Consider the following 6,000-nt stretch of genomic DNA (forward strand, 5'->3'; position numbering starts at 1 on the left):
TTTTGCCATCAGCCAACTCCTTTGAAGTGTTAATTCAGAGAACCCATTTCTTTACTCCAGAAGTTCAAGCACCATTTCTTGTTAATAGGCAGCTAGAACACTCCGATGGTGATAGATTTTTGAGTTAAGATATTTGATAACAGTTCTAAAACAGAATAGTCCTTTTGTTCTTGAATTTTGGGTAACTATGTATAGCATAAATTTCTTTTTAGGAAGACTTGGGAGCCATCAACAAAAACTAATTTTCTTACAAGGAAAATAATAATTGGAAAAATGTCTATTTTTAAAAGCTCAGACAACCCAATTAGTGGATATTATGGCAAAAACCCTTTGTATTTTCCTCCATCAAAATGGTGGATGAAACTGGGGGGGGGGGGGAGCAGAGGGAAGAAAAGAGAGAAGAGGACACTTTTTTCGCATCTCTAACAATACCATGTATTTTGCTCTTGAAATTTTTCCTAACAGCAGTATTGTCTCTTCAAGGAGGTGAAGTTACTTACATTGATCCTCTCTGTGTTTTTTCTAATAGTACCTCTTGCAGGCAGATTTCCTACTGAGCTCGATTCTGTGTCTTTCCTTGGCCACATCTGCCACTTGTGCGAAAGCATATGTGCAAGATTCGTGACATTGAGGAAAGGCAGTAAACTGACACCACGTGAGTTCTCCACGGCCAAGCTGTAAGTACGGCGTACAGTGGAGAAGTGAACCTTTTCCTATCGGTGGCCTCCTTGAAGGGCGAGTTGCCAGACAGCGAGAGCTTAGCACTGCACCTGGAAAGCCTGGAAGAACCTCTGCACGCCTGGGTCTGCAATAATAAACTGAGGGAGAGGGATTGCACAGATGAGTTGAAATTTCTGCTTTGCGGGTTTTGGTAGGAGTTAAAGCAGCAGCAAGAAAAATGTGATTTTAGTTTGTTGAAAAAATCAATCAATGTGATTGTGAAAGTAGTTACAGAAACGAACGTATTCTGACCGTCGTGAAGCCTCTTGGTTTTGTCCAGAGCATTAACCAACGTCATGTACCAGGCCTTCCAGAAAGCTACCAGATATTGAACATTGCTACAGTGCCATCAAATTTATACTAGGTCCTAGGAAAAGTGAGAATGTGAGATTCTGTTTTCCTGAGTTCTGTATCAAAGCCAGAAGACTGCTCTTGATTTCCAGGGTCTTTTTCGGATACTGATTACCAATTGATTAAATAAGAGGTTCAGTATTGTCTCATTAATAGTTCAGTATTATCTCATTATGTCATTAATAGTTTTTTCAGAAGTACAGAATTTTGTTTGACTTTGGCATTGTGCCCATATGGACACGTGGGACACGTCGGCATAAAAATTCAGAAGAAATTTTAGTGACTTAAAATCGTTAAGATGGCATCTGAAAGAGTCCTACAGGAGGTGTTTGAGATGTGCTGATAGTGACGGATAACCACGAACCAGGCCTTCTAGAGTGAATTATCACTCTTTCAGAGAAATGACAGTTAGCAGAAGGTGAGTGCGGAAAGTCAAGTTACCATGGATGAGTTCAGTCCTCCTTCTCGGTGGGATAACTCCTGTCGGGGAGCGGGAAGTCCTGTCCTACCTGCTGGGACTTTGCTTTGAAGAACTGCATTTTGCCTTTCTGGGACCTGGCACTGATCGGTTACTTAGACATCAAAAAATGGCAGATACTTTCAGGCTGATGTGGTTAATCCTACCAGCAACATGCACCTTAGGCAAAAACCCTGAGCTGGCTGGGTGCTGAATGTGTGTGACACCCAACATATCCCTCTGTAATCAGAAAGGTATGTAGACCGACAGTCGGGTTTTTTAGTTTAACACATCATTAACAAGAAACAAGCTTCGATTTGAAAGAAAAAGAGAGAAGACTAACTTAAACATTAAAATAATTTTCAGTCATTTAAGTTACATAGTTCCCAGCTTTGATCATGTATAATCCTATTGAAAGGCTGAATTGTAATCAGCCTCCCATACATTCTGTTGCGATGCTGCGGCGCTAGTGCATGACAGAATTTTGTTTTCCATTAGTTCATTCTTTGCTGGAAATATAAACACTCTATATGTTTAATAGTCCAAAAAATGAATGTTATTGCTTTTTAAAATTGCCTGCTAATGAGTATTTTGCTTGCTATTAAAAAAATCTGAGTGCCTTAGGACCATCTTTCTAATGCTGACATACCTATTTTCAACACCAACAGTGTTGAGCAATCAAAACAAAATCATCCCAGACACTGCTTTTAGTAAAAGCAACCATGTTTTTTAACTGATCAAAATGGATGTTTACAGCATCTGTGGAACCAGGACTGATTTAAAAATAGTTTTTCACTGAACTATGAACAATTTCATCTCTAGTCCAATGCAGCAGTGATGGCTGTGCAAACACGCGTGTGGAACAAAGACAGTTATTTGCTAAGGAAAAAGCCCACTGTTCTAAAAAGGCTGGTTTTAAGTAGAAGGAAAAGAGATGGTAGGAAAGGTTGCCACAGAATCCACGCAAATACTCAAGAAAGAGCGAAAGGTACAAGTAGACAGCACTGCGCTTTCTCTTCTGGGCTTGCGCAGCGTCTGATTTTCTGTAGCACCCGTGGGCCGTGGGTGGAATTAAGGATGGCTGTCCCTTCTAAAAATCAAGACATGGTACCTCTCACCACGGACCCACCATGCTTTCACTGCCTCACAGCCCACACCGACAGGAGAGAGACCATCACTGGAAGCAAGCCAAAGTGAAGAGAAGGGTCCTTGGAAAGCTTCCAGCGCACTGCATGTACTGCTGAGCTGGTGGTCTGTTTGTGTGAGACGCTGACAGGGCCTGAGAGAGCTGCTGGCGCTTGCAGGAAGAATCATTTCCCCACGGAAGGGACACTCTTGACTGCCGGAGAGGCCTGAGCGCACACTGGTGCGTAGGAAAAGCTCCTGCAAACCCCAGTGCCATGATTTAGCCCCAGCTGGCAACTAAGACCCCCCCAGCCGCTCGCTCCCCCCCCCCGGCAGGATGGGGGAGAGAATCGGAAGAGTGGAAGTGGGGAAACGCGTGGGTTGAGGCAAAGACAGTGTAACAGGGAAAGCAAAAGCTGTGCACACAAGCAAAGCAAAACAGGGAATTCATTCCCCGCTCCCCGTGGGCAGGCAGGAGTTCAGGCATCTCCAGCAAAGCAGGGCTCCCTCACGCGTAACGGTGACTTGGGAAGGCAAACGCCGTCGCTCCCAACATCCCCCCCTTTCTCCTCCTGCCCCCAGCTCTACACGCCGAGCATGACGCCGTATGGCACGGGGTGTCCCTTGGTCAGCCGGGGTCGGCTGTCCCGGCCGTGTCCCCTCCTGACTTCTTGTGCCCCCCAGGCTCCTCGCTGGCGGGGTGGGGTGAGGAGCAGCAAAGGCCTGGGCGCTGTGTAAGCGCTGCTCGGCAATAACACACACCCCGGGGTTATTCTACTGTGAAGAAAAGTAACTCTGTCCCAGCCAAAACCAGCACACCCAGTCATACCCAGTTTACCCTGCTGTGCCAGCAGAACGGAGGTATTTGTAAGGGCTTCTGTACTCTAATGAACCACTTTATTAGTAATAACTATGAGTGCAACTGTGCTCTTTGAGGAAAGAATGGAATTCATACTGTTATCAGTTTTACAGAATATTAACTAAATCTGGATTAGCATATCTGTAGTTTTTCATGTAATGAAAAAAAAGGCTTACTAAATTAATGGTTCTGTTTTCCATCATATTGGGGAAAAGAGATCATATGCACATAGGCACACTCAAATATAAAGTGTGATTAAATAATCTTTGTCAGAAATAACATTTTCTTTATATTCTGGTAGGATACAAAATATTACATCTAAGAATATTTCATTTTTATCCTTCTGATGCCCTGTGGTGGTGTTCTGAGAGGGAGCTAGAGAGCTATAGCCAACCATGAGTATTTTTGTTAATTATTATGTTCCAATTTTGTGTTAAAATGGAAAACTAAAACCAGGAACAGAAATTAAACTTAGGAGAAAAAAAAAAAAAAAGAGTTTACCTCAGTTGTAAGTACAAATATATTCACGTCACGAAACCTTCTTTGATGGCAGCACATGTAGGAGCTGAGGGAAAGGTGTCTTTGTTAGACAACTGAGAAGGGACGTCATGGGCTGCGTGAGTCTGGGGAATGATTTGAGATGACATACTTCCAAAGCAATCGCTTCCGTTCCCAGGTGAAGCATGTGAGCAGGCAGGTATCGAATCCCGCGTTGGCCCACGCAGTGTTACGTCTTGTCTCCAGGGCTGTCAATCCGGCATACGTCGTAAGTAATTAATTGTGATGAGAGAGGCTGGGGGAGAGGGAGAGAGAAAAAAAATCTCCTGCTTTTATCACTTGATAATGCATTTCAGTTCTTTGGCAGCAGATCGGGATACGGGTTTTTCAGCCATTTGCATTTATTTCATAACAAGGCTTTCTTTTCTTAAATCAATACTGGGCAAAAGAATAGAAGCAAAACATTCTTTGAAACTCACTTGTCTTAAATGGAAAAAAAACATTCAGTCTGAGAAAAAAAAAAATTTCTGCAGACAAATGTATCATCTACTTCCCTTCTACCAAAACCTGCTTAAGGTGTACATAGCTAACTGGCGTGCTTACAAGAACGGAGGTGTTTGGGTTTTTTATTTGCTTAGTCCTATTCCCACAATGCTGGCTTGGTTATTTCTCTGAACAAGGAAGCTAATGAAAGGAAAGTGATATTAAAGAAAACAGTGTTTTCTTTATTATTATTGTTTAAAGAGAGCAATATTTTATTATTATTTATACTGAAAACCGAAAATAAGTTTACAATAATGCTGCATAAAACTATGGTGTTTTTAAAAAAAGTTCACTGAAGCTGTATTTTGCAATTATATGTCCTGAGTTTTTGCACAGCCAGCGAAGTCTATACGAAACATCTAATAACGTACTTATTGGAGATGCCCAGGTATGATTTAGGAAATGATATATTCCCAGCACACCATTGAGAATAGTGTAAAGAAATACTTTCTTTCATGGTTTCATTTCCAGCATATCCACTTGTACAAACTCTACACTACTCCATCATGTAAAAAAATATATTTTTTCCCTGTGACCAACCACCACATAACACATACAGAGTGCAGACTTAACTATACATAAATAAATAATCCCAGAAGGGCTTGCTACCAGGGCTGTATTTTCTGATATTCAAAAACACATTCTCATGCTCTTTTATCAGATCTCCGATTTCATTATGCACCTAAAAAATACAGAACAAGGAACCAAGCCAGCTCCTCACACATTAGGAAACCCATACATGCCCACAGCACATGGAAGTAATGGCTCAAAGTCACTAGGAGGGTGTCCAGTTGCTAACACTTCATTTGTCATGCCAGTATTTGATACTAATTCATGAGTATTTGATCCCAATTCATGAGTATCAGGCAATGAATTGTAACTACAGTGTAACCTGCTTTGCTGCACTGCTTAATATTTTGTCCTCAGTACCACAAGGTTAGTCCAAAAACTGAACCAAAGATTAAATCGGTTCAATCTGAAACAAATGTATCTGTTCCATTTTCCTTGCTTAAGCAAAAAGGTCATTTCCACACAAAATATTTTGGTTGATCTGGAACAAAACGGTCTGCTCTCCAAGACTGAAGTGTAAGATTAGATTTCACAAAATCGCAGGAGGAGAAACCCCTACCACCTCTATCATGTCTGGTAGCTCACACTACGAATCGTCAATCTCCTCTCCTACGAGCTGTGAGACGATGTGTCTGAATTTCCAGGCGTGGTAGCTAAAAGGCACTCTGGCATGAGGATGATGAAGGAGCTAGGCAGAAGAAGGGCTCTTAGGCTCCTCTGTAGCGACGGATGAACTTGCTGTGAATAGTTCCATGCATTCACCGGGACAAGCGGAGCAGATGCCGGCTGGGCTCAGCTGCCGGGTGAGCGACCCGGTGACCGCGCGCGAGAGCGGTAGCCCTTTGCGCGCTGCCTGCGCACAAGCGGCACAGCGTCG

The sequence above is a fragment of the Phaethon aethereus genome (assembly GCF_964289735.1).
Source record: "Phaethon aethereus genome assembly, chromosome: 6".
Classification (NCBI taxonomy): Eukaryota; Metazoa; Chordata; class Aves; order Phaethontiformes; family Phaethontidae; genus Phaethon; species Phaethon aethereus.